Genomic DNA, 26537 nt, shown 5'->3' on the forward strand with positions numbered 1-26537 from the left:
GATTCCCCATGATCCCAACAACATTTCCATGGGATTACAAATATAAACTTCTCAGACTGCAACTGTCTCTATAGTAGACAGGTAGTGTGGACCAGCTCTTCTGTTGACGGGGCATTTAGACAGACTGGAAACATATTATTGAAATCTATTTGCTGGGCATGTTGGTGTACATCTGTAATTCTAGCACTCAGAAGACTGGGGTAGAAGGATTGCTGTGAGTTTGAGGCCAGCTTGGGCTACTTAGTGAAACTCTGCCTCAAAAGCCACCCAGCCCACCCCACTCCTGCCCAAATCTGCTTGACTCTTCCAGGGATAGTGTGTAGAGGCACTCAGAATGGCCCAGCATTTGACACCATCATGGGCTTCTGTATAACTGTCACAAAACAGGCTACCCTAAGTCCCCAGTGATAGACATGTGTATCTTTGTCCCAAAAAGATGGGAAAGCACCAAAGGCCCCATGTGATGTGTGCCCAGACAGACTTCGGTCAGTGAGACCTACAGTTCTTATGAGATTGTCTACAATGAAGAAAACCTATCAACAAGGCCTGTCTCAAAAAGATAGAAAAAAAAAACTACATATCAAATAAAATTAATTCAGTGGGGTTGTTTTTGTTTTTGTCTTTTGAGACAGGGTCTTACCTGGACATCATAGCAGACAACCAAGACTACAGCACAAAACCTCACATACCAGTGGTGGCAGACCTGTGGCACTTGTGCTACCAGTAGGCTGTTTGTTGTCACTGAAAACTCTAAAATATTATTGAGAGAAACTAAAAGAAATCTTTGGGCCCAGAAAACTATAGCCCAGACCTCATCCAGTAGCTGAATTCTTAAGCCTTAGGAACCTCTGAGCTAAGAATGATTTTTGTGCTTTGTTGTTGTTGTTGATTTTTTTTTGTTTGTTTTTTTGACACAGGGTCTTGATATGCAGCTCAGGCTGGCCATGAACACACAGCAATCCTCCTGTCTCAGCCTCCCAAGTGCTAGCATTACAAGCATGTGCCACTATACCCGGCTCTGTGCTTTTGTTTTGTTTTGTTTTTTGGTACCAGGGATCAAACTCAGGACCTCACACTTGCCAGGCAGGCACTTATGCCTCTGAGCTAAATCCCCAGTCCTGCTTTTTTTTTTTTTAACCCAAGGTCTCCTGCATACTAGGCAAGTGCCCTTGTACCACACTATATCCCCAGTCCCAATTGTTACATTTTAAACAGTTGTAGAAGTATCTCCATAATGTTTTCGGTTTTGGCTTTCCATCCACAAAGCACAAAATACCAAGTTCTTTCATAAAAGTCTGTCAACTCCTAATATTAAGATGTCAACTTTCCCAAAATGAATATATACATTTTTAAAAAGTCATACTGAAAAAACCAACAATTACTGGCCGTGATACCACTTCCCTATAATCCCAACTACTTGAGAAGCTGAGGTGGGTAGATCTCAAATTTGAGTCCAGGCTGGCAATTTAGTGAGACTCTGTCTCAAAATTTTAAAACATCTGCAGTATAGCTCAGTGTGAAGGTGCTGGGTCCAGGCTGTAGAATTCTTCAAACTGATTCTAAGAATTATATACAAGTGCAGAGGAACAAGAACATCCAAGACAGTCAAGGGAACAACGTGGGAGAATTTATTGGATAGACAATGTTGCTTGTCACCAAGACAAATAGCTCACAACAGACACATGCCTATGGACAGGTGGAGGTGATCATTTGGAGGGACCATGAAGGGGCTCCTACAAATGCTGATAATGTCTTTGTTTTGTTTTTTTGTCCTGGGAATTGAACTCAGGACCTCGCACTTGCCAGGCAGGCACTATGCCACTGGAGCTATATCCCTGGCTGGTAATGTCTTTTTTTGTATCTTGAAACTGGTTATGTAATAAATTATTCAGCTATACAGCCTTTGTGTGCTTCTCTGAATAAATATTATATTTTCACAATAAAAACTTTTATTTTTGCAGTGCCAGGGATCAAAACCAGGGTTTGACAAGTGCTAGCCAATAATCTACCACTGAGCTATATATGCCATCTAGTAAAAGGTTTTTAAAAGAATATAACCAGCTCACCATGGGGGTGCACACTTAGTATCTTAATATTCTGGGAGATTGCAGCAGGAGAATTGTAAGTTTGAGTATAGCCTGGGCAACTTAGGGAGACTGTGTCTCAAAATAGGAAATGAAGGACGGCTGGGGATGCAGTTAGTGCAAAGGCCCTGAGTCATTTCTTTTGCCACAAAAACGGGGGAGGGGGGGAGCTTGAGGATTTAGCTCAACAGTTTAAGCGCCTACCTAGCAAGTGTGAGGTCATGAATTCAATCCCTGGTACCAAAAAACAAAAACAAAAACAAAAAAACAGTGATCCTTTACAAAGCACACTGTTCTACATATCAGTTTTTTCTCTTTAAACTCAGGATGAAATTTTATTTTTGTGATCTCCTAAGCCTGTACATTTTTAAAAATTAAACCCATGGCTCCACTAGCTCACCACAATGGAGAAAAATACCTTTTGGTGCCTAGCCCATTATTTATCATATTGTAGTTGTTTTATAAGTAACTATTGAAGAAAATATAAAAGTAACCCTCTGTGTATACCAAAACAATTCTGTACTATCACCAGTGACTGGTGCAGCTGTCTGGAACAAGTGTTTTGCTAGAAGGTGGTCAGTCCAGGGACCTAGCCTAATGACTCTGGGAAGCTTATTTCAGATTGGGGCCCAGGGTGAACTGTGACCTAGGCAACTGGTTTAGAATATAGCCTGGGAATCCCTGGCTGTCCCAAGAAGAAGAGTGACAGCTCCCACGGGGTTGCACATCAGTCCCCCCCCCTTTGTCCTGCCCTGAATAGATGTGATAAGGGATATGAAATAGGGATTGGGAGATCCTGGGGGTCTGAGGAGCAGCTACCTCAGCCACATGGAAAGTAAGTATTAAGCTAATGTTACCAATCTAGCCAGGGTTCTTTTGCTCAGTTCGGGATAGAAATCACAAAGATGCAAACGTGTACCATCCACGAGGCTTCATTGGAGTTTCTGCTGGAGCATGAGGGAGACAGAATATAGAACCGAGCTCCCAGTTTGGCAGTCTCCTCCAAGAGGGGAAGATGAAAGCTTATATAGTCTGAGGGGCTCACTGTCCCACTCCTGGAGTGGAAAGAGATAGCATTTTGTGTTGCAAGCTTTGAAGGAAGCAGGGGGCAAAATTAGGACATCAGGGACCAGGGATTTAGCTCAGCAGGCATAAGCACCTGCTTGGCAAGCGCAAGGTCATGAGTTCGATCCCTGGTACCACCAAAAAAAAAAAAAAAGTTAGGATATCCTAGCTTACATAGCCTGCAAAACTCTGCTTCTCAGAGACATAAGTATCAGGCTTTTTTCTATGCCTTTTCACTAAGCACTGGCTATGTCAGTAAAACAATAGGAAAAGGGTACTCATGTAGGCACCCATTTAGGCAGCTATGCTAAGGTATGTGCAGGTAGGTAATCCAGTCTCTTGAAAGCCAGATAATGCCTGTCCAGTCTCGGCACAAGCTCAAGAATAAATATTAAAGCATGGCTCTAGTGTCTTAATACTTAGCTTGGCTCTCACCACCTTTGCGGAGGCTCCCATCTTTAGTTCTTGCCTTCCCAAACTGAGTGTGGGTGTCATTTCCATTCACAGGGTCACTGCACTGCTATGTGGTGGAGGAAGATGTGGACAGAGTAAATACAGCTTAGGGATATGGGCGTATCAGCACCTTTCAGATTGCTGAAAAACCAAACTGATCATAGGACACTCGCCCTGAAGTCTGGAGCATTTTAAACTCCTGAATAGGTGTGTGGAAGTGGTGTGTGCACAGCAGCACAGGAGTTGAGATTAGTGGGGTGAAAGAAAAAAGGCAGGAAAGTGAATGAAAATTGAGCTTGGAGGCAGTCTAGATAATAGAGAATGATCCCAAATGCTTTATGAGAGGGTTAGTTTTAATTGGTATTGGGTAAAGCAGCACTGTAATGTTGCTGAGTGAGGGGTTTGTGCAATTTCCACAAGTAATACTGAGGCTGCTGCTGTTTCCAGTGTGTGATATGGGGATAGAACCCAGGGCCTTTGCACTGACCTAGACCCCCAACCTTTTCCTGTTCTCTTTCTTTCTTTCGTTTTTTTTTTTTTTTTTTTTTTTTGTACCAGGGATGGAACTCATGACCTCACATTTGCTAGGCAGGTACTTATGCCATTGAGCTAAATCTCCAGCCCATCATTTTATTTTTTGAGACAAGGTCTCACTAAGTTACCAAGGATGTAACTTGAACTTGAAATCCTCCTACCCTAGCCTCACAGGGTGCTGTGATTACTGGCATGCACCACTTTGGCTATTTTTCTAATGCACTGTACTTATAATCCCTGCATTAGAACCTACTCCATTCAGCAGGAATGGAAGAACATTTCTCAATGACTCCACCAGCCGATGAAATGAATCCCTACTACAAGTGAGGAAAAGGTGCTTTTCTGATGCTTTCAGTTTAGGACTAGAAAACACCATTTTAATCACTGATGTCCCCAACTTAAGTGAGATGCAATGTATCAGCCAGTGCTTACTAGAGAAACAATTTAATGCAAGACATACAGAAGAATTTACAAGATTGGCTTGCTGTGGCTACCCACTGAGTCAGGTGTGGAAATGACCATGCCTGGGCACTGGAGACCCAAAGGATCCGGTCAAAGCCCTGGAGCCCACTGTAGTGTCCCCTTCGAGTCTGTGTCAGGAGGCTGAAAGGTCTGCCCTGGAAGCTGCAGTACGTGCCAGAAGCCAGGAAATGATGTCCAACATGAAGGTGAAGCCTGGACCACCTCTAAAGCAGAAGGCAGCCTTCCCTGTTTGTTTCCCTTTCATTCCATTTAGGCAGAGGTCTGTTAGCTGTTGCCACTCGGGCTGAGGGTGGGCCTGCTGATTTCAGTAAATCCTTTCAGCCACACCCAGAACTATGTTGATCCAATCTAGTTGGGTGTTTCTTACTCAAATTGACACAATCAATTAACTGTCACACCCGACATTTGCTGTTTTGCTAGGGGCAGTGAGAAACAATAAGTATCTCTTTTAGCTGCATATATAGGGTTATAGGGTTATATATAGGGTTTTCATTTTAGAGTTCAGCTACACATTCTCACCTTATCTCCAGGCAGAAGTGCCTACTTTAAAACTGGCAGCCTCTTAAAACTAAATTCCAAGAGTTGAGATCAACGAACTCTGTAAAACTTTAAATTAACCTTTGTATCCTGGATTTAAACCTCCCAGGGGCATCTAAGTAAACACTGAGTTTTAAGCTATTTTAGGATAGTTTTAAATGATATGGCTAGTGTCTTGTGGAACAGCTGGTCTGATGTCCAAGTGACTTGAGTGTTCCTGGGCTTTTTCGACACAAAATCAATACAGCTGCAGATTTGCCTCCAGCAGTTCGAGTCTCCAAGCCTGACTCCAATAATCTGGCTACATCACATTCTCACTGAAAAATGAAAGCTAGAAAGCAGTGACAGATGCTTTGCGTTTCTCTGGAATGGGCTACAGAAACATCATAGGCAGTCATTGTTAGGTGAGGGGCCAATCAGATGATAAGACCAACACCAGTTAACCCTCCCAAACTAACCAAGGAGCTAACTCCTTATGCTTAGGTATTTTTAAAATTAAATTTATTGATGCATTTTAGGCATACAAAATGATCACATTCATTATAGGAAATTTGTACTATTACAATTTCCCTCCTCTCCCCTCTTCCTTCAACCTCTCTCTCTTTTTTTTTTTTTTTTTTTTTTTTTTTTTTGTCCTTTTGAGACAGCGTCTCAGTATGCAGTTCAGGCTGGCCTTGAACTCATCTTGTAGCTGGGTCGAATAGAACCTTTAGTCCTAGTTTTTTGAGTACTCTTCATACTGACTTCCGCGCTTAAATATGTAGAAGAAAAACAACAGCTTAGAGGGTAAACAGGTGTGTCTGCCCTTAAACGTGGAACAATATGACGGGCCACTGGAAAAGCAGCACGAATGACACCGATTACACTCTCAGACGCTGCTCTGATCACTTCGCTCCTCAGCGGAGAAACCCTCGGTGGAGCCCCCTGGCCGCCCGGCCACGGTGGAGCTCCTCAGCCTAACACTCCAGGCCCCATCCCGTTTTTCCGCTTCCTCCTCCAAGCCCCCCTAATCCGCGCTGGCGGCCAGGATTTCCTTTTGCAGGAATCCGAGTGCCCTGAAGCGAGCTGCCGCCCAGTGAGAGGAGGGAAGCTCGTCTCCACCAGGCCGCGCCCTTGGCCCCGCCGCGCACCCCTCGGCTCACCAGCTGCGTTTCCTCCCCTCGGGAAGCGCAGCGCCTGGTTTCCCACCGCGTCTTTCCTCCGCTCGTGCTCGCTGAGCTCAAGTCCGCGCCTCCCTGCAAGGGTCACGCGCGTTTCCAACCAGGCCCACAGCGCTGTGCGAAGCCCCAATGCAAAAACAGGACGAGCTTTGTCCCCCGCGGAGCCGACACCCACTCCAGCAGAGGAGAGACTCGAGCTGACCGGGAGCCGGCATGCTCCAGCCTCGGCCTCCCCTGGGCTGAATTCCCCGCCCGCCCGCCGGCTCCGCAAGGACCGAGCCCGGGCAGCTCGCCCGGGTGCAGAGGGCCGGCCCCGGGCCCGGGTGGGCGGGATGGGGAGGGGCCGGGCTGACGCGTGGCGGCTGCGGACCAATCAGCGTGAGCCCCTCTGGGGGCGGGCCCAGGGCGGGCCGGGATGAACAAACCCCGGCGAGCCCGCCGATCCAGGAGTCGCGCTGTGGCCGGGGACTCCTGGCGCTGCTGCTTTGGGCCGCTCCCAAGGAGCCTCGCCTGAGCGCGCAGCCATGGTGAGCGGGGGCTGGGGCACTCGAAGGGTCCGGGGGGAGGATGCCGCTGGGAGGAGGAAGCCTGGCTCTGTGAGAGGGCGGGCTACGCGGGTAGGAGGGTCGCCGGGGCAGGCCAGGGTGCGGCTGGCTGCGCAGGGGACCCGGGAGTGTTTGGGGTTCATGGCGAGGGTGGGCCGTGCGGGACGGCCGGGGCTGCTTCCCTGCCTCCTTCTCTACGCGAGGCGGATGTGAGCTAACGGAGTCCTGAGCGTGAGACGGAGCTGTGGTCTGGGCCGAGCGGCGAGAGGAGGTGCGGGGCAAAAAGTGGTGCGCGGCTCGGTGCGCTTCGCTCCAGTCCAGGACGCAGGGTCTGCTGTCTGCGGCGGGGCGCGCCCTGGAATCTGGAGGGGACCGAGGGCCCCTACCCCGCAGAGGTGCCCACGGACAATTACAGTCCCTGCCTCGCCAAGACAGCAGATGGACCTGGGATGGCCAAGGACCTGCACGGGTTTCTCCCAGGGCAGAAGGAGTTCCTGGCAGTGCCCTAGCTTGGGCAGCGCGCCCAGACCAGAGGTCAGCCCCTTTGACTCCATACCTGACCAGGGCTTTCTCTAAACTCTCCGTGTCTGGGAAATAAATGCTGTTCTTTGCACTACCTTCCTGTTGTTTTGGGTCGGAGGGCTTGGGGTTCACGCAGGTCCCCATCCTCATGGAAATCTCTTGAGCCCCACGTATGCGCAGAACCCTCTGGGTGGCTCTGAGGTGGTCTTGGAGGACAGTTCCTAAGATGCCAGACGGTGGTGGTTGCTGCCTGGCACACAACTCTTCCTGCAAACAGGAGCTGCTCGGTCCTTTCAGATGTCCTCTGGACTGCAGGTTGGGGATAAAGGACGAGGAGATGGGAAAGTCAGTCCCCCATGGGGTCAGACCTCAGTGAGGACCTGAAGGGGTGGGTCTTCTGGCCTCCACTACGACCCTGAGTTTACTTACTTGCTTGCATTAGGCAGTTGATTGAAGTGGACAGTGTCAGGTGTCCAGAATGGGCAAATGTCTCCTTAATAAGGGGAACGTGTGGCTGGGCTTCAAAGCTGGCCATAATTTCCTCAGGTAGTGTGCAGACCTCAACAAGGGCCCTTCCTGTCACAGTGTAAAGGAGACAGTCACTGCCAAGGGCAAGCTGCAGATCTCAGCCCCAGGGCCTGAACCTAGAAGCTCCAGGGGACCCTGTCTCACAGTACAGGACCCAGAGCCTCCACAGCCAGCAGAAAGGCTGCCACACAGTGGGATTTGGCTGTTTGGCTTTGACTTCCTCTAGTCCTTGTCCTGTAAGACATGGGCACAGCCACCACTTAAGTCCTGAGTAAAGGGAATGAGACCCTGGAGGTGGTTTGGCTGCAGGTGGAGGGAGGCTTGGACAGAGGAGCCAGTCTTCTGGGTTTCAGTGAGGTACCTCTCAGCTTCAGGCTTCGGGAAGAAGGATAAGGGCTGCTCCCAGGAACACCTTTTCAAGCCCCAAGGCTTCTCACAGTGTCTCCCTCTGCCCCCACCAGCATAAGTGCGTCTCCATTCACGTGGGACAGGCTGGGGTACAGATGGGCAATGCTTGTTGGGAGCTCTACTGCCTGGAGCACCACATCCAGCCTGATGGCACCATACTCAGCAACAAGACCCTGGGGAACAAAGATGAGTCCTTCAACACCTTTTTCACTGAGATAGACTCTGAAAAGCACGTGCCCCGGGTTGTCTTTGTGGACCTGGAGCCTGTGGTTATAGGTGAGTGATCAGCCCGTATTTCTCGCCAACCCCAATGTCGACAGGAAGCTCTGCTTAGGGGGAGAGCACTGGGTATGTAGGCAGTCCCTTGCCAGGCACAGTGCCAGAATCTGAGGTGTGCTGCTTTTGTCTAGATGCTGCCTTCAGGAGGGATCCTGGGGACTTCCTATGCTGGGAGGACAATTGGTGACACAATTCTGCCAGGATAATAGCAAATGTTTGAGTCAAGGCCAGACTGGAGTGGAATGGAGAGGAGACTTCCTTTTCCCACCCTTCGGGCTCTTGAGTTTAGCTTTGCCTCGGGCACTGGGAGCTGGGAACATTCCTGTTAGGTCCCTGCAACAGAGGATTGGGCCTGTGCGAACCTGTGGCTCCCAGGGGCATTGCTGCTTGTTCCTTCTGTGTCTGGAGCTCCTCAGAGCCCACTGTGAAAACCTCCCCACCTTTCCAAAGAGACAGCTGAGGAGGTTAAACTGGATGGGGCTTTTTCCTTTACTCTGTGTTCTTACCCTAAACAGAAGTGAGACTCCTCTACACCCTGACTCCTCCCTAGCAAAACAAAGTGGCTATGATCATCAGAAGGGCCTGTTATAGGTGCCCCTGACGTCCCCATTGGGCCCAGGTGACTCCAGGCTTTAGAAGTGGCCTCTGGAGTTCCCGATGTCCATTACTCTGTCATGCAGTCACACTTAGGAGAGCTTAGGTTCTAGGGCATTGTGTCGCTTGGGGGATGAGACCAGCCTCGCTTATCCCTGCCCCTGTCTCTTCCCCTCAAGATGGGGTAAGAACTGGTGCTTATAGGAAGCTCTTCCACCCTGACCAGCTGTTTGACTTTGACTTCCTCTAGTCCCTGCCCTGTAAGACAGGGGCACAGCCACCACTTAAGTCCTGAGTAAAGGGAATGAGACCCCTGGAGGTGGAGGGAGGCTTGGACAGAGGAGCCAGAGACCAGCTGATATCTGGCAAGGAGGACGCTGCCAACAACTATGCCTGTGGCCATTACACTGTGGGGAAGGAGATCATCGATGTGGTGATGGAGCAAATCCGAAAAGTGGTGAGTGGGTCCAGGTGCCACTGACACCTGCAGGAGGGCACTGCAGCCTCCTTCCCTCCCTGGCCTGGGAGGCTGACTTTTGCAGGAAGATTGGGAAACCCAGCCGGTGGCTGGAACCTGACCCCTCCTCTGTCCTGTCTGTCTACTCAGCTTCCCCTAGGGGGAGCTCTGTGTCTTGTCTAGGAGGGACCTAGACTTGGAGGACCTAAAGGACCTAATCTCCCCTGAATTTGTGGACTCACAAATTTGACTTTTGTTCTGCTACTTCCCCTACTTGCCCTATCTGCTTGATCCAAGACTTCTTTGGGCTTTGCTCCATTCCTTAAACTGCTTAGTTTGTTGTTCTTAGGGTCCTGTGTAGTCTTTCCTGCCCAAGGCACTGAGAGTCTGGCCAGCAGGGAACCAGTACTCAGGCCTGTTGCTTTACAGGGATCTTCTGCACGAGTGTTGGGAAGCCTATGGGTGTGTGCTACAGCAGGGTCTTTCTACCACTGAAAGCTCTAAAAGGTTCCTCACCACTGCTCTGTACGTTCTCTCTGCCACTCAGTAGAGACTGAGGCCTGTGTACATTCCAGGAAGAACCTGAGGCATGGGATTCCATGTTTCCTTCCTCAAGCAAAACAAAACATGTCCTAGGGTTAGCCCTTTTTTAGACAGTCATTTTCTGTGTGTTTGGTATAGATTGGTGCTTTTCTAGTGCAAGGAACAGCTACATCATGATGATCTAGGACAGCTGGCAAACCTGCAGGTTCCTGGATTCAGGTGGGTGCCAAGCAATGTAACTGAGCAAGCCCAGCTCTCTGACTACAAGTTCTGTGCCTTCCTCAACCTCCTCTCTCCCAGCCTCACCCCTGCCGCTGTACGCAGCGCTCTCTTCCTAGGTCACCAGTCTCCCAGGAGCACCGATCCCCCTCTAGGTGCTCTGCTCTTAGGTCTATAGAGGAGAAGCAGAGAACAGGAGGGTACTTCTGTGGTTGATGGAAATTTGTCTAAGTTGACTGAGTATGTAGACACAGTGCTTGTCAAAGCATGCATTTGTATGTATAAAACACACATACTTAGGTGCAAACTTCAGTCATCGATATACAGAAGTGCATGCAGTTGTCATTGAGTATCAGACCCTCCTTGCAGGACAGGAAAGAGTTCCTTACACAGAGGATTGGGAACAGTACATGTCCTCTGCATCCTTAACAGTGTTATTTCCTCCTCTAGACAGACCAGTGCAGTGGTCTTCAGGGCTTCCTGATCTTCCATAGCTTTGGAGGTGGCACTGGCTCAGGCTTTACCTCCCTGCTGATGGAGCAGCTTTCTGTAGACTATGGCAAGAAGTCCAAGTTGGAGTTTGTCATCTACCCATCGCCCCGAGTGTCCACAGCGGTCGTAGAACCCTATAACTCCATCCTGACTACTCACTCCAGTCTGGAACACTCCGACTGTGTCTTCATGATGGACAATGAGGCCACCTTTGTTATCTGCAATCGCCACCTGGACATCGAGCACCCTACCTACAGCAACCTCAACCGGCTTGTCAGCCAAGTGGTGTCCTCCATCACTGCCTCCCTGCGTTTTAATGGCGCCCTCAATGTGGACCTCGCAGACTTCCAGACCAACCTGGTGCCCTATCCCCGCATCCACTTCCCCTGGTGACCTACTCACCCATTATCTCGGCTGAGAAGGCCTACCATGAGCAGCTCTTGGTATCAGACATCACCAATGCCTGCTTTGAGCCCTGCAATCAGATGGTCAAGTGTGACCCTCGCCATGGCAAGTACATGGCCTGCTGCATGCTCTATCGTGGAGATGTGGTTGCCAAGGCTGTGACTGCTGCCATTGCCACCATCAAGAGCAAGTGTACCATCCAGTTTGTGGACTAGTGTCCCACAGGTTTCAAGGCAAGTTGGGGATGAAGGGCAGGCTTAGCCTGTGACCTGTGCACCCTTCAGGAGGGAGATTCCTTCAGAGCTGCAGAGGAAGGGACGAACAGGGCAAAGTACAGGTTCAGAAGCTGCCTTTAACTTGCTCCATCCCATGTGGTCTTGGAGCCAGGCCTTTGGACCAGAGGTCACAGTTGGGTTCTCCCTGAAAGATCACCTTTGTAAAAGGACAAGGATCAGTTTCCTGCCACTTAGCCTGGCGGGTACGCTTTCCCTGGGTGCGCCCGTCAAGTAGCGGGGAATGGTCTCACCCGCAAGTGCCAGTGACACGGCCATGAGGTCTGGCTCCTGCTCCAACGGGAACACTTGTAGAAGCCCAGAGAGGCCTTCTGTCAAACTGGGGAGACAGCTCAGGAGACTTCTGTGTCTGCACCTGTGAAGGCAGTAGGTTTTGCAGTCATGCAGAACTTGTTTATGTCTGCACTGCTATCAGTTCCCGCTCCCAGGATGCTGGGAATGAGGCCCCATTTCAGCCATCGGTGCTTTGCTCTGGGGGTTAGGACTGGGAGGAATCGATGTGGCTGCCAGGGCCTTAGAAGACAAGTGCAGCTTTCCAGCCCTGTGACACTGCTGCGGGCATGACCACAGTGAGCGGGAGGCAGGGACCCGGCTCATAAAGATGCTGGCCCCTTGCTAGTGTGGAAGAGCTGTTTGCAGTGCAGCATGGAGTGGGATACTGGAGGGGAGATCACCCTGCTTCCCTTTAGGAAGAGCTCGAGCTGCTCAAAGGAAGAACAGGCTGCTGGTAGGAAGCGGTAGGCTTGCTGTCCCCAGAGGCATTCATGGCGAGTTGACCATGATTACATGAGGGGGTGGGAGAGTCCTGAATAGGAAATGTATTCAATATACTGTGTTCAGGATAGACCAGTGTTTAAGAAGGTTAACTTTAGATTCAGCTGGAGATTTTCAGAGTTTTATATTCAACTTCATTTTCTAACCTTCAGGAAAGAGGCTAGTACAGCTAACAGCCATTACCCACTCCCCAGATTTCACATCTAAGTTTATTCCCTTTTCCAATTTTATTTTTTATTTTGAGCCCTTTTTTCCTTTGAGACAGAGTCTTGCTGTGTTGCCCAGGCTGGGCTCAGACTTCCCACCCTCTGGCTACATCCTCTCTGGGGGTTGGGATTGTAGGGGCCCATTCTCCCCAGCTTGCACCCTGTTTCTGGGCAGTGACCTCGAGGCACCAGCGTCCTCTCATAGAATGGCGCATGTTCTGGATTTGTCTGTTCCTGGCAGTAGCAGTCTCCTCTCTCTACCTGTGTCTTACAGGTGGGCAAATGCCAAATGCCGGGAACTGCCCCTTCCCCAGCCACATTGTTGGGGCAGACCTCTCCCAGGACACACTGAGCTTGCAGCTTAGACCACTTTCTGTCTCTTTTTAGGTCGGCATCAATTACCAGCCCCCCACCGTGGTGCCTGGGGGGGGGACCTAGCCCAGGTGCAGGGGGCAGTCTGCATGCTAAGCAACACCACCGCCATTGTTGAGGCCTGGTCCCACCTCAACCACAAGTTTGGCCTGATGTTTGTCCAGCGGGTGTTTGTGCCCTGGTACGTGGGCGAGGGCATGGAGGAGGGAGAATTCTCTGAGGCCCGAGAAGACATGGCTGCTCTGCAAAGAGATTCTGAAGATGTGGCCATGGACTTTGTGGAAGAGGAAGATGGGAATGAGGACTATTAGGTGGTCTCATCCTCTGCAGCGCCTGACCTCTCACTCCCCAGTTGTACCTCTGCTTCCTTGTGTCCATGACCCCCTGCAAATACACCTGTGTCACAAATACTGTGCTGTTCTGTCCGGCCACTGGGCCCTCCCAGCACCCTTTGCTGAGCAGGGGCAGACTGGCCTCTGCCTCCAGGGACCCCAGCTGGCAGCCTCTGAGGAGTGGCGCTGAGTCCACGTGAGAGCTGGATGCAGCTTCTCTCCGGGGCTGTGCTGCTGTGCCTTCCTGTGCGATACCTGTCCCCAGGAAGGGTAAACCTAGAGAGTCTGCGAAGGACCTCTGCCCCTAGCGTTCAGGGACAGAAACTGCTCCAATCCAATGCCTGCAAGGAGCCAAGCCTCATTAACCTGGTCTCCCTCCTCTTCACCATCAGAGGGCAGTAGAGGTCGACGCCGCAGACAACTTGTAGGCGGCATCTTAGAATTTAGGGCCCCTCCCCATGACTTAGGGTCTAGGAGACAAGATTCCAGAAAATAGGGTCCTTAGCCTGGGGCTGTGTGGTAGCGCTATCCACCCACTTACCACTTAGATGAATAACAAAGTGTCTGTGTGCCTTCCAGGGAAGGAAATCTGTAGCTTTGTTCTCCCCAAGCAGTCCTAATGAGGATGTTAGGGACCTTGTTCTCGGACAAGCCCTGTGGGTCACTTGTGGTCTTCAGACCTCAGTGTACTATAAATGGTTCTGGCAGTGGTGAAGATTGGGCAGAAGGCCCCTTTCCAGCACAGTCCAGGCTTAAGGAATTTCTCTTTAGTAATGCACTGGACAAGTGGCCTAAGCTTGGAAGAGGCGGCCGAGTGGTGCTCTCTGAAAAGATCGGGACTCTCCAATGGCCAGTGCTGCTCCTGTGAGGGTGACCCAGCCAGAAGGGTCCCCACTTCCGTATCCTGGCCTGAAAGTACCCACTGGGTATGGACACTCAGTATGTGACTCAGGACTGGCTCTGCACCCTCACCTCCAACCAGCCTCTCTCAAAATGTCCTCTGTGCCCTTGCTTTGAGTTCCAGTCTAGTTACTAGCATCATTCTAGAGACTGAGTCCCTCCATCTGTGAGCCTTGCCTGATTGATTCCCCAAAGGGTTGTCTGATAGGATGGAGACCCAGAGCCCAGACCCACAGATTTCACCCCTAGCATAGAGGTGCATGCATTGGATTGGGTTCATGGTCCCATGTGATTATCCTGCCCAGACAATGCCTCTCTTCATTTCCTTTTTTACTTTTTGTGGTACTGAAGATTAAATCCAGGATCTTTGCACTGAGCAACATCTGAGCCTTTTTTTGAGAGTATGGTGGGTTTTTTTGTTGTGTCTTTTGCTTTTTGAGACTGGGTTTCACTATGCAGTTCAAGCTGGCCTTGAACTGACTTTGTACCCTGGGCTGGCTTCTGATTCACAGTAATCCTCCTGCCTCAGCCTCTTCAGTGCTGGGATTACAGGCATGTGCCACTATGCCCAGCAAGATTACATATTGATAAGTTGCCTGGGTTAACACTGAACTTGTAATTGTCCTGCCCCAGCCTCCCACAGTGCTGGGATTACATGTCCCACTGTGTCTGACTTCTCCATTCTCTCTGTCTTCCCCTCTGACTGCAGTTCTGAGTAGAGGCCTGACAGTCTCCTCCCTGGCTGTTATTTCCTTTTCCCTCAGTCCTCGTAGTTCCCCAGAGACAAGATTCTTTTCTTTTGTGTTGCTTCTCCAATAGTCCCAACTGTGGCAGTGATGTGACATTTTCCTGATTCGTGCCCCACCCCACCCCTTTTTAGTAACACAGCTCTCCTGGTGTACTTGTTGAGTCTCTATCTCTCTCTGTAAAAACCGCTCCTGGTGCATCCACGCCTGGGTCCACTCCTGGTACTTGAAGGGCTGGGACTAGGTGGGGAATGAGGTGTAGAAGGAAGGGAAGGAGCCTAGACAGAGGCCCTGGGGGTGCCTGTTAAATGACGGGTCTGTTCCAGTGCTCAGCCAGTATCTTCACCCAGGACCCGAGTAGCTGGTGTTTCTTTCCTTCCTTCCTTCCCCTGCTCTTTTGCTCCCTGAGCACATGAATTTATACCTGCTAGAAGTTCTTCAGCAGTTCCCTAAACCATGAGAGAGACCAGCCCTCCCCGCCTCCGGGTGGCCCAAGAAGCAGGAAGATGTCCACTGGGGGCTGGAAATCTGATCCTGCACTCTTGTGATAGATAAGATACAGATGACATCAGTTGCAAGCAGGGGCAGCAAGGATGTGGGTCAGCTGGTGGCTGCCCTATCTGCTCTCATGGCCTGCACGTGGAACAGAACAGAGGTCACATTCTCCTCTTTCATTCCCTTTTAGTACTTTTGAAATAAGTAGGAACAGGCCAGATGCAGTGGCTCACATCTGTAATCCCAGCACTCAGGAGGCTGAGACAGGAGAATGGCTGTGAGTTCAAGGCCAGCCTAAACAACATAGTGAAAACTTGTCTCAAAAATGCACACAAAGAGAAAACAAAAAGAAATAAGCAGGGACAACCTTTATTAAATTAGTACTTTGTCTTATTCTCTCCCACACACTTCAAAGTAATGCATAGGACTATGTCTCAGGGAGAGTTTCTTTCCTATTTGAGTTTTAACAGAGTAAGGATAGAGAAGGCAAATTCTTTTTTTTTTTTTTTTTTTTTTTTCTTTTTTGAAATAGGATCTCATTTTGTAGTCCAGGCTGTTCTTGAATTCATGGTAATCCTCCTGCCTCAGCCTCCTGGGTACTGGTACTACAGATGTGCACTACCACACATGGAGAGGGCAAAGTTTTGCCATTGGGAGTTCTGACCTGAAACTGTTGTCACTTGGAGTCTTATCAAGCTTTCTATTTAAAGCCTGCGCACAAAGCAAGTTGCCTTTGCAGAACTGCGATTCTTCTCACTGGTGGTGTTCCTGGAGCCGGCAGCAGATGGGCTGTAGTCCTCGCCAGAGCAGGTCTAACCCTACGTGGCCTTCCATTTATGGCTGCCCTGGAACCTTAGAGCCCATGGACGCTGGCTCTGTGGAATCCATGGACGGCAGGGTGGCTATTCTGATATGACCTGGGACAAGGCTAGGGAATTTGGTCTGTTTGTGTCCCAGGTGTGGCCATCCGGTGGGTTCTGATTTTATCCCCAGTCAGGAAGAGGAAGTTGTTGTAAACCACAGTGAAATGGGCAAGGGAAGAGCCCAGCACAGTACTTAGTGATTGACTGACACAACCCAGGGAGCTAAGACCGGTATGTGACTCTGCCTTGAGTGGTATGAGATGATCTCTGTCCTGTCTTTCCCATTTGGGCTGGCAGATGGCATGGTGTTAGTCGGTGAGGGCTGCCATGACTACTGCAGAATCAGTGGCTTAAACAGCAAAAATGCACATCCTCCTGGTTCTGGAGGCCTGAAGTCCACTGCAGGTGCTGGCAGCCTCCTGAGTCTCTCAGGAGGTATCCTCATTTCCATCTCTAATGCTGCCGTCCCAGATGAAAACTGACCATATGACATCATTTTACGTTACTTAGCTCTTCAAAGGCTCTGCCCCTAAATATGGTCCTGTTATGGTGTGTACTGGGGGTAGGGCCCCAGTACATGAATTTTATCTTATTTTATTTTTTTTAATTTTTTTTTTTTTTTGTCTTTTTCTTTTTTATCGGTCCCGGGGATCGAACTCACGACTGCCTGCTTGCAAGGCAGGCGTTTATGCCGCTGAGCTAAATCCCCAGCCCCTTAGTACATGAATTTTAGAGGAGGGACCCGGTTCCCAATTCAGTCCATCACAGACGTGTTGAGATCCAGATGGCTAGAACTGAGCAGAGCCTCTCAGGTACATGAAGATAACACTGCATTGCATGCAGAAAGGTCAGGACTTGTCACTGGTGTGTCAGGTGGTTAGAGTTGAGAGTGAGTCACGTGGAACATGCAAATAGGCAGAAGTGACCCCTCGGAAAAGGCAGCCACATAGGTGAGAAAGAACCAGGAGGAGTTGTGTCTCCTGGGCTCAGTGCCAGGTGTAGCATGACACCGGCCAATGGGTGCTTGAACAGGTACATTGCAAACAGGACCCAGGAATTCCTGCCCTGTTTTTTTACTTCAGGGAGGATTTGTCTTTTACTCAGTCACACAACAGACCAGACGACAATTAGACACACTGCATGACTTTTCATTTTCCTCAAAGAGAATGAAAGAAGACATCTATGAGGAGGAAGCCTCCCAACAGCAGTGTGGGGCTGTCAAGCACAGACACTGCCCACCCCTTTCTGAGCCCCATAGGTCCTAGGGTCCCCAGCATGGCCACTTCCAAGGGCTCCTCAACACCTGGAGCCTAAAATCCACCTACATCTGAGTCAAGCTTACAAGGGAACAGAGCTAGGAAGAGGAAGCCATGTGAACAAGTCACAATATAATGTGACAACACTGAATGCAGTCCTGATGGTGGGGCTGATGACCGTGGATGGTGAAACCTAAATGCTGTGGTTGGCGGGGTGGAGCAGGAAGGAGCAGGGTGAGGGACCAGCGAGCTGCCTCAGAACTGCAGCGAGCTCCTTAACACTGGGGCTGCCACTGCAGGGCACAGTGGTGGGACACAGCCTGTGCCCCTCAGAACACGAATGGCTTAGGTTAAAGAGAAGGGCTTGTGAGCAAGGTGTGAGATGTCACCAAAACCCAGATGGCCCTGGCCCCCAGTGTGCACTGGGGCCTGCACTAGGCAGGAAGTTAGGAGCTGGAGTGCTGATTCAGGGTCAAGGAAAGATCTAAATGTCCGGCAGTTCAAGGCCAAGAGATGGGAATCTGGAGAAGCCATTCCCCCTGCGCCTGGCACCTTGCCGCCCAACAAAGTTGGCTCATTCTTACTGTGCAGGGAAGGAAGGAACAGAGTTAGAAACCAGGCTGGTGACAAAGCTCTGGGTCTCTTCTTCAAGCTGAGACTGTCGCTGTGAGCTCCAGAGTGCCCCTGAGGGGGCTGTTGGTGTGGCCTAATCATGAACTGGGATTCAGCTAGGAGGCAGCAGGGATCGCACAGCGCCATCATCTCCCTCCTCCCCCAGTCCTGTCCAGTGCAGTGTGGTAGCTGCAGGAAAAGAGATTCGTGCCCTCTCTCTCACTCACTGGAGGTGTGGAGACCTCATCAGGTAACCCTCTGCCCTCGCCTTGCAGAATGCGGACCAGACACCTGGTGAAAAGCAGCCCTACGCGGTGGGATACAGAACTCAGGCAACTAGGATGAAACTGAAGCCCGCAGCTGTCTGGGCTGCAGGCTGCTCCCCCAGCCCATCCCTTCCCGCTAACCTCCTGCGATCTGATTTTCCCCATCAAGTCTGAGCAGCTCCCTGCCCGTCTGGGTGGCTCCTTAGAGGGCTGTGGCTGGGCTTCTGGGAAGGGCTGCTCCCAGGCTGTCACAAAGGCAGCAGGCAAATCCGGTAAAGGACTTCATTCAGCAACAACTGAAGGGGAGCAGGTAGCAACGCTGGCCCACTCAGTCATCTCGGAATGTGTCCCTCCAGGGAACAGTGCCCACCTCATGCCTGGACTCCTGGGGTGGACTTTACCCCAGTACACACCACGCCTGCTTGCTAAGTTTAAAGCTCTGCAGTGGCACGCAGGACGGTGTGGATGTCCACTTCACGGGTGTGTAGCCGCACAGGGTCATGGCTTGTGACTGACGGCACAGATCCTGAAGCCAGGATCCCTGGGTGCACATGCCAGCTTTGCCCCTTAATCACTGGGTTGCCTCAGCCACATCCTGGGCCTCAGCTCCTGCTCTACACAATAAGACAGGACAGGACCTGCTTCGGGTTGTCGTGAGGAGGAACCATACAGTGCTTGGGACATGGCAGGGCCTCCCTGCTGTTGGCGATCGCTGAGGTTGTGCTTGTGACCCACCATAAAGGAGGGGGCTTCCTTTTCCATCACTGTTCCCCCTGGTATTGTCCTCTGTTCCTCTTCTAAGTAATAACTTCTTTGTGCTTCTCTGCACTCATCGTTTCCCAAAAATTGAGCTCTTTTGAAGACAGATTCTCATTCTCAGTGATTAATTATTCCAGTTTTCTCCTTAACAAGGGCCTCTCACTACTTGTGTTCCTCCTCTTACCCCTGGAATTTCCAGCGTTCTGGAGCCCACACAATCAGCTCTGTGCGTCTGAGCTCTGGCTGCGGGCCACCTGCAGAGCTCCCCTCAATACCCTTCACCCCTCCCCTGGTTATGCCCCAGCTTTGTACCCACATTCTTGGAAGCTTTTAGGTGGTTAGAGGGTACCATTCATTATATACAAGTGCAACTTTTTCCTTGTGTCCCCCCACTCGACCTGCAGTGTGACCTAAGTGTTTTATCTGAGTGCCAGGCAGGCACTAGGCTCTGACAGAAGGGCTTCCCGCAGAAGGAACCAAGCATTCATTTTGGAGGCCCAGGCTTATTTCTGTTATCTCTTGCTATAACAAACTGGTAGCCTGAAACAATCACCCCGTACTCACTTCCGATTCTTTCATTTGAGCAGGGCTTGGTGGTGGTGGTTCACCCTCTCTGTGGGATTGGTTGGGCCACTCAAGATGGCTGTACACACAAATCTGAGGCCTCGACTAGGCTAGGCCTTCCTTTCTTCCCAGTCCCTCATCTCTGGGGCTTTTCCCCACTAGTATAGTTGGGTTTTATATGACAGATGCTTTCCAGAGAGTAAAAGCAAGCCTCTTGAGTCCTAGACCTTAGCCAGGTACAATGGTACTGGCCTATACTCCCAGCTATTGGTGAAGGGTGCTGGGGCAGGAAGATCACAATTTCAAGGCCTCCCACTCAGTAAACTAGGCCTTGGCGCACAGATTTTCATTGAGAGATGTTATGATTTGAATTGGATATATCCCAAAACCAGCTATTAAAGTCCTAATCCCAGGACCTCAGACTGTGCTCTTCATTGGAAATAAGGGTACCATGTTACTAGTGAAGATGAGGTCCAGTTAGAATTGGGAGCCCTGTGATCCAGTATGCCTGGAGTCCTTTTATAGGGAGAAATTAAACATAAATGTGCACACAGGTGAATGCTATGTGAAGGTTGGAGTTCTGCTACCCAGCTGCCAGGTGTTAGGAAAGAGACCAGAATGTGCACCTTAAAAAGAAACACAGACCTGCTGACACCTTGTCCTCCGACTCTGGCTTTCAGAACCAGAAGACAGTAAACTGTTATTTCAAGAAACCTGGTGTGGGGCACTTTGTTACAGCAGCCGTAGAAAATCGAGGTAACATAGAAGGCAAATCAAGTTAGCTGTTGGAAGGATGACTCACACAGAGGAGAGAGGAGGGACTGTAGCTGTCTTGTATCCATTTACCTCAAGGCTCCTCAAGGGTAGATGGGTCAGCAGGGAGAAAAGGACTAGAACTTGGTGAGAAGCTGTTTAACTCTCTGTCCTCTCTCCAGAGTATAAAATACAAACAGATACAATGTCTTTTTATTTTTCTTTTTCTTTTTTTTTTTTTTTGGTACCAAGGATTGAACTCATGACCTTACACTTGCCAGGCAGGTGCTTATCCACTGAGCTAAATCTCTGGCCCTGATACAATGTCTTATTTGAAGATTTTCAGTTTCAAATTTAGCACTTCTGTGAGTTCCTCAACCTGAGTCAGAATCCCCTGGATGGTTGGTAAACTTGGATGACTGGTCCCACCCCATTTTCTTAGTGAGTCCAGGGTGAGGCCCTGGAGTGTGCATTCCAGCAAGGTCCTAGGCACTGCCAGTGGTGGCAAGAAACACAGCGAGAAGCTCTATTCAAGGGGAGTGGTTTTGTTTTTTTTTTTTTAAAGCATATAATTTATTAGATGGGTTTAAAGACTAACAAATCAGTTACAGGCACTTCTTCAGTACAGACTATATGGGAATTTTCTACCAAAGAGTAGCTTATTGAGCAGGCAATAGTATGAAAATTTAAGTTTTAGTTTTTAGAACAATGCACAAGGGCTATACAATTGTAAAAAATATTGCATAAGCAATCCAAAAATGTTCTGTTACATTTATCTGACTCCCACCACACCATTCTGAGGTTAAATTGAAGAAGTCATATTTTAACATTCAGAGTGCTAAATTTTAGCTTCCCATAACTCTACTATCATAGTCTCAAAATTATTATACACTCTTTGATATAGTTTTAATTTTTTGTTTGTTTTTATCGGTACCAGGATCAAAATCACGACCACCTGCTTGCAAGGCAGGTGCTTATGCCACTGAGCTAAATCTGCAGCCCCTAGTTTTATTTTTGTATAAGAAGACCTGCAATGACATTTTTTATACTATATCTGCACCTACACAGTCAAGGCATGAAGTTGATTATTTTGATATTTGTTAAAATCCACTTCAAAAAAAAAAATCCACTTCAGTAGGCTTGTCTTACTCCTAATGCCTTTAGACATCTAATGCTGATATTTGTCCTTTCAATAATATGAAGGAGAAAAATGGAATAGGGAATAAATTAAGGCCATCTTTAGATTAAGCATTACATACAGAGTCCATTTGGCAGCCTTTTCCAATTTAGACTGATTGAACTAGTATCTGCACAACAACCCTTCTTGGTAAAGGGAAGATAATACACATATGATTTAAACTCTAGGCCTAATTATTAAGTACATCATTAGCTGGGAGAGTTTAGCTATTTCTCTTATTCTTCCGAATCTACTTTTCAGAATTTAAACTTAAAATTAAGAAGCTTTAAATGTTAAACACAGGCTGGGAATTTAGCTCAGCAGCATAAGGACTTGCCTGGCAAGTGAAAGGTTGTAAGTTCGATCCCCAGTACAAAAACAAACAAACAAAAAAACTGTAAATGTTAGACACAGTATTAATTTATAGGATCTAACTACTGGCAGCTATACACTATATTTTTTACATTCTAAAAAACGCCTGCAGAGAAAACCAAAAGTTGTGTATGGTTTTGTATTTACACTAATATAAATAGACTATGCGGCTGTCTGTAACGTGTGTGGTTGCTGTAGTCACAGCAAGAAATGTAAAGTGCCTGTAGAGAGGGGACAATCGAGTCCCATTTCTAGCCATTTTAATAATGTACACTCATAAAGGAAAGGATCTCACACCTTTCTTTCCTTAAGCTCCCTGCCCTTCTTAGTGATTCACTGAACCTACCTAATAAGCACTTCTTAAAAGGCCAGAAAACAGAAACTCTTCTACCCTTTGTTTTAAGACACACCTCTAAAAATCACATTCACCACCTGCATCAAAAATGCTAAGCAGCTGGGCATGGTGGCACATGCCTATAGTGGCAGCATTTAGGAGACTGAGGCAGGAGGGTGATGGTGAGTTCAAGACCAGCCTGGGCTACAAAGTGAGCTCAAGGCCAGCCCAAACTGCATAGTGAGACCCTGTCTCAAAAAGACCAAAAAATAATAATAATAATAATAATAATAATAATAATAGTAATAGCAATAAGAATAAAAACAGGGAAAGAAGATTAGAGATGGAGAAAGAGTGTGGTGGTGCATGCCTGTAATCCCAGCATTTGGGAGGCTGAGGCAGGAAAATACATGCAAATTCTAGGCCAGCCTATGCTACTAAGTGAGTTCAAGGCCAGCTTGAACTGTGTAGTAAAACCCATCTCAGAAAAAAAAAAAAAAATGCCAACCAGGAGTGCTAAAGCATGTTTTTATATTTAAGGCCAAATATCATATAGGAAAACGAATACCCAAACCCTGAGGCCCAACCCACCCGCCTTCACTGAAATTTTTAGCCATCATGGAGGCCCAAGATGTGCTGCAAAATTAAGAAAACTAAAAATTTCAACAGAACCCCAATATAATGTGAAAGAACTATTTTCTAAATGCTATTATGGCAAAATTAAATATACTCAAATGCTTGCACATGTGATCATTTTTACCAAATTATTAAGAGAAGTTATATGAGGGGCTGGGGATTTAGCTCAGCGGCATAAGTGCCTGCCTTGCAAGTAGACAGTCGTGAGTTCGATCCCTGGTACTGATAAAAACAAAAAAGACAAAAAAAAAAAAAAAAAAAAAAAGAGAGAGAGAGAAGTTATATGACTTTCAAAATTAGTATCAAAACAGGGTATTTAAATCTAGTCACATGTACAGTGGTATAAAGTTTTGTTCTTTTCAAAACTGAGCACAGCAATGTTAAATGAGATCTTTGTTTATTCCCAAAAGTAGCATATTAAAAGCATTCTCTTTTGCTTAATTCCACTTAAGTTACATATAAATTGCTGACGTGACTCTTAATGAGACTCTGTATTTTATTTGGAAATAGTACTGTTAAAGTGATTTTGATATTTTCATAATGAACTTATATTTTTTCCCAGCTATAATCTTGACTTTATATACAAGTACATAGCTACCATCTTATTTTTGATGCATAACCTAGAAGTGTAGGAAACAAACCAACTGCTGGAGATTTAGCTCAGCGACCTAAGTACTTGCCTGGCAAGCGTAAGTTCAATCCTCAGTTCAAAAAACAAAAACAAAAACAAAAAAACAACCAAAAAATGTTTTGTAAATGTGGTATAAGACTTCATGCATGCTCATAATATGATGTCAATTATTGGCCATATTAAACCAACTGTAACAATCTACTGTGTATTGTAAATATCCAATAAAAGAATACACTATAGACAACATTTCTCAACAAGAGAACACACTGGTATCACATTGGACTGATATGACAGCAGTCAGGAGATTTAAATACCTTATTACTCAAATTAAAACATAAAAAAGAATAAAAGGGTAGATTTTTAGGGCTACTTTACAGAATGTTTGTCTCTGAGGAAATTATAAAATAGATTTGAGTGTTAAGGGAATTTTTAAAACACAAGAAGTCATTTTTTGTAGTGACTTGAAAAAGTATGAGAACATATGAGCAAAGCTTGACTCTGCCTGATATAACACTCAGGTAAGAGGCCTTTCTTTTGGGGAGGGTTGGGGGTGAGGTTTTACTATTGTTGTCCAGGCTGGCCTTGAATTTGAGATTTTTTTCCAGCCTCAGCTTCCCCAGTGGCTATGATGACCAGCAGCTACCATTGTACCCAGCTTAGGTAGAGAACTTTTAGTAAATACTGATGCCCTGCTCCACACTAGAGCTGCTGCATAGTCAGCCTAGGCTGATCCCAAGCCTTTTAACTTTCCTGAGTGAAGCAAATTTGAGGCTAAAATTTAGAACCATGACCCTAGGGGTCCCCAAAACTTGAAAGAGAGGGCAAACAAATACTAGGTTGAATATAGGATTAAAAAACTAAAGAAGAAAAGTTGCTCCCTAACCTCACAAGGTTAAGGTATTTGAAGTCAAGTTTACTGACAGAGGTTACCATCATTTGTTTTAAATGATTTGTGGTCGCTGTTTGGCCCATCACGCCTATGGCTGCAAAGGAGGTAGGGTTTTGTGCCTCGACAGAGAAGTAGAAAATCCCTTGTTTCTGCTTCCTAGTCTCAAAGACAATCACATACCTGCTCTGAGTGAGCTGTGGGAGACAAACCTCCCAGCTGCCATTTGGATTTGAACCTAAATCATCTCAACCTACTTATTCTGCCCCTGACTTGAAGGAGCAGAGCAAGACAGGTAGCTAGGAAAGAGCTGGGGGCTACAGGGGAGGCTTCGGCAAGTTCACCCACTTAATACCCATGTGAACAGCAGTGTGCTTTTCATGTGCTCCAGGCTTCATGAGGCCTCAAATGTGAAGTGAGGTACATTGATTCCCTGACTTAGGAATGAGTTCTGTTCCAGGAGAATGTTAGCAAATGGGATTCATTTGTAATCTGACAAAGTAAGTCAAATGCCTTGGACACAGACATACAATGTAAAGTGTTAGAAACCAAACATACACAAAAATACTGTCAGTTAACAATTTTATTTTTACATTTACTCTAAAATAGAGGCATAGCGCAGTACAGCACAATACCTGGCAGAGAGGGGATGGCGTGCAGTGAGCCGTCAAGGGGCCAGCTGCTGGCTGGAGGAGGAGGGCAGGTAGGAGACAGAGGTGCTGAAGGGCCACCAGCTACAGGAGCCGGAGGGCGAGATGAAATGTCACTCACACCTGATGCTGATGACATGGGTTTCTGATGATTCAGTTCTGTCAATCCTCTTGCAAACATGATCCCGTGACATCTGAGTGGTAGCTCTTTTTTTCTCATAAATGACACACAGCACTGGATGGCATTCTGAACAGCGGCTGCAACCTTTGTGTATTGCTCTATGTTGGGGTCCTGTGCCTCAAAAATGAACAGTGCCTCTTCGGGTAAAGAAAATCACCTTGCTATATCCTGTGTTGTGAAATCTCTTTGTTTCCTCAGTTCCGCCCTTCTCTTGGCCCTCTTCATCTTTTTGCTGGGCTTCTAGTTCTATCAGCAAAGAGTTCAGTGAAGAAATCCTCTCACAGATTTGCCTCCAGTTTCTCGCTAAGGGCCGCTAGGCTATTAAAGACCACTTTGGACTCCTTGTCCATCATCTTGAGTCCATGAACCCCATGAATAAACTGTGGACAAAGTTTTTTCCAAACCTATGCATGGTGACAGCTGAAACTTCATGCCTTGTGGGGTTTGTAGATGTTTTAGTCTTTGCATTTCCTTCCAGGCCCCCACATCACTACAGCTTTTCCTCTTTCTTCCAGACACCCTGGGCTTGGCCTGAGGACTGTACCTCTGTACACTACCACACTGCATGGTGAGCACACAGCAGCACAACGATGACAATGCCCAGCTGACAGGTGAGCTGTTTCTGTGATTTGTCTACATCTACGAATGTTCATAATGTGAGGTCTGTTTGTATCTGTGAAAGTTTGAAACCCAATTATTCATAAATTAGGGACTCACTGTAAACAGATTCTGTCACCATGACCTATGCAAAAGGAGGTGCGAAAAATACCAAGCACAGTGCCTGCCACACATGGTTATTCATGTACCTTATGATTTCAACAAGTCTAGGGACTCTCACCCCCATGTTACAGGCGAGGAACCTGATGAGACTTCTGCCTGTGGTCCACACCTACCTGGGGCAGCCCATGGCTAGGGGCTCAGCTCTTCAGTTAACAGGGAGGAGAAAGTCACTGCTCAGGAGGTTCGCTGAAGGTGAATAGTCAACCTATGCAACCGCCACACCAGTGGGCTGAGTTCTGGAGTCATGGGAGGGAGAGTGGAGGGAAAGTGTAAGTGAGTGGAATTTTGAGTTTTGACAGAGAGGAGTAAGAGGGAAAGTCAGCTCTCTGGATTGTTCTGCTAGAGCAGGTGCTTAGCTAAGCTGGTGGGCTGGGAGGGTGGGTTATGGTGA

The 26537-nt window shown here is 48.0% G+C and overlaps 1 pseudogene; it reads left to right on the forward strand.

The window, feature by feature from the left end:
• Positions 1–6276: 6276 nt before the first annotated feature.
• Positions 6277–14565, forward strand: LOC100722558 (tubulin alpha-8 chain-like; annotated as a pseudogene).
• Positions 14566–26537: the final 11972 nt, after the last annotated feature.

The sequence above is a fragment of the Cavia porcellus genome, unplaced genomic scaffold (assembly GCF_034190915.1).
Source record: "Cavia porcellus strain 051 isolate PalLab524CR breed Dunkin Hartley unplaced genomic scaffold, mCavPor4.1 scaffold_29, whole genome shotgun sequence".
Classification (NCBI taxonomy): Eukaryota; Metazoa; Chordata; class Mammalia; order Rodentia; family Caviidae; genus Cavia; species Cavia porcellus.